The sequence below is a fragment of the Elephantulus edwardii genome, unplaced genomic scaffold (assembly GCF_000299155.1).
Source record: "Elephantulus edwardii isolate Elephantulus edwardi_28Jun2011 unplaced genomic scaffold, EleEdw1.0 scaffold00062, whole genome shotgun sequence".
Taxonomy (NCBI): domain Eukaryota; kingdom Metazoa; phylum Chordata; class Mammalia; order Macroscelidea; family Macroscelididae; genus Elephantulus; species Elephantulus edwardii.
Genome location: NW_006399812.1, coordinates 296744 through 299461, shown reverse-complemented (window position 1 = coordinate 299461; position 2718 = coordinate 296744).

Here is a 2718-nt window from a genome sequence, read left to right as displayed (position 1 = left end):
ATGTTGTGAGGAGAGACTGGTCCTTGGAGAAGGACATCATGCTTGGGAGGGTGCAGGGACGGCGCAGGAGGGGAAGGCCCCCTATGAGGTGGATTGATTCAATGACTGGGATAATCGGGATGGGAGTGTCAGAGACAGTGTGACTGGCACAGGACGGAGCAGAGTGTAGGGCTGTTGTACATAGGGTCGCTATGATTCACAAGCGACTCGATGGCACATAACAACAACAACAACAACAACAACAATATACTTTGTTGATCGGATTAAATGAAATACTGAAAGTTCAGAGAAAAAAAGAATTACATCTTATCTGGGTTCTTTGAGAGACTTTCTGGTAAGAAGATGAACTGGGCAGACAAGCTTCTCTGACCATCAGTAAGAAAGATACAAACTCCCCCTCCCCCATTTAAAACAGATATGGATGATAACCCTTGTTCTACCTTTGACTTTAAAGTAAAGCATAAAGATGTATGCAAAAACCATGGGTAGTGTGGAGATGGCCGTAACTGAACTTTACTAACTCCATAGAGAAAACTGTCTCCATTATGGACATCCACAGTACAAAACCAATTTCAGTGTGCCTGATGCACATACTTCTATTAAACCTGACACCAATCCTTCTACTCTACTGGGTCTGCAATCCATTGCTGTAGGTACACAGATCTGACATAATCATTTATGAGTCTTGTTAAGGAAAATAACATTGTAACTTTCTTTGACAACAAGCTACAACTTCTCAGTCAGTATACCTTCCCCATAAGGAAGCAGTACTAGATCAACTCTGCCTTCTGTCAATCTCTGCTTCTCTGCTGTGACCGTTAGTGCTCTCATGTAGGTCCAAGTCTGACTAGTGCAAAAATTTATGGCCTTGAAGGGTTCACGTACCACATTTTCTGCTGCTGCTTCTTTGTTGGTAATGAGATTCCCAACTTCTGCTGCTGGACCTGCTCAGTGTAAATCTGTTAGAATAGTGGAACTGGCCATTCCCCTTGTGGTTTGACTAACACACCCTCCTTGCACATTTCCATATAGTCATAACAAAGACAATGGCTTAGGGAAGCCATATTCAACAATAGAGGCACTAAACACAAAGTGGATTGATTTAGAATTAATTAGAAGAAAAAGCCTGAATGAGAAGTGAACAAATAGAAAGGGAAGGATGAATCACCAACTAGAAAGAACATTTTGAGTTTTTTCAAACAATGGTCAGATCCTTGTGGCAATCTGATAATCAGCTTCAGTTATCCAGGACTACAAAAATGCCCTTGTTGGTGGATGGTGACCAGAAAGAACTCTGTTCATACAGCCCAGCTAAACCCATGCCTACTGTTTTCCTGCTCACTGGATAAGGACCACCGCCACCTCCTGCAAGACCTGATCAATAGAAAGCAGCCATCACTAGCCCAACCCACCTTATCTACTCTACATAATCAGCAAACATACTTGCATACAAATTCTTGTCCTCTGTCTTGCCCATCATCAGATAGATGGCAAATGTCTAGATAATGCTGGTCTAAAAATCTGCGTAGTACACTCACTCATGTGCTTGAATATTTGAAAACAAAGAAAAAAACCTGAGTAAAATGTATCAACATACAATCATCAATTAAATCATATACAATAACATCAGTGTCTTGGAGACAACCAACAACCTTAATTAACATAAAGAAGTGAGAGTAATTCTAAGAAATGACCAAAGTGTTGGATGAGAAAACGTTCAGGAGGAAGAAATGGCAAGAGAACTACCTAGTACAAAATTCAGAAAAATGCTGTTAGATACTGTAAATAGAGAGGATGTTTAGGGAAACACTGACAAAATTGAGGAAAACAAATAGAACTTTATAAGAATTTTTCTAAAATCAACAAATTAATGAAATAACTGGAAAATTAGAAGCCATACAAAAATAGCAAATAGAAATATATAAGATTAACACTCAGATTTTTGAAATAGATACTGCATTAAAAGCATATATCAATTAAGTGGAAAGTTGAATTAGCATGATTGAGGGAGATAAAAACCCTCAACACTAATCAATTAGAGAAGTAAGCAGAAAAAAAAACAAATATGGAAGAAAGGTATGTGAAATATCATAAAAATGAGTAGACAAAGAAAAGCACAGAGAAAAAGGTTGCAGATTTGTTGGCAATATCCTTAATATTATAGAAGATCAGACAGTATGCATTCAAGTGCTCCATGAACCTGAAATAGGATAGTATTTAAAAGAAAATTATCAAACATACCATAATCATACTTCCTAAGACTAAACACAAGGCCAGAATCCAGAAACAGCATGGGAAAAATAGAAAGTTACCTGCAAACAAAACCCAGTAAAATTAAATTCTGATTTCTTGGTAGAAATCACGCAGGAAAGCAATGGAATGACATATCTAAAACTCAGAAAGAAAAAAACTATTGCTATAAAAATATTATGATGAAATTAGGACATTAGTGGATAAATAAAAATTGAGGAAATTTGTGACTACTCTTTTTTTAAATTTTTTTATTTTTCATTTTTATTTATTTTTTTTTACAGAGGTTTTGGATTTCCAGTCATTCATTGCTGCAGTTTTCTCCCTTCCCACCCCTCCCCACCAGCTCACTTCCCCCTCCAAAGAGAGAAAAAAAAAATTCCTTCATTAGTATACAATTCCCACGTCCCTTCCCCCCACCCCCCACCCCTAGTACACTTCTCTATGTAACCTTAATTCTGGATTCCT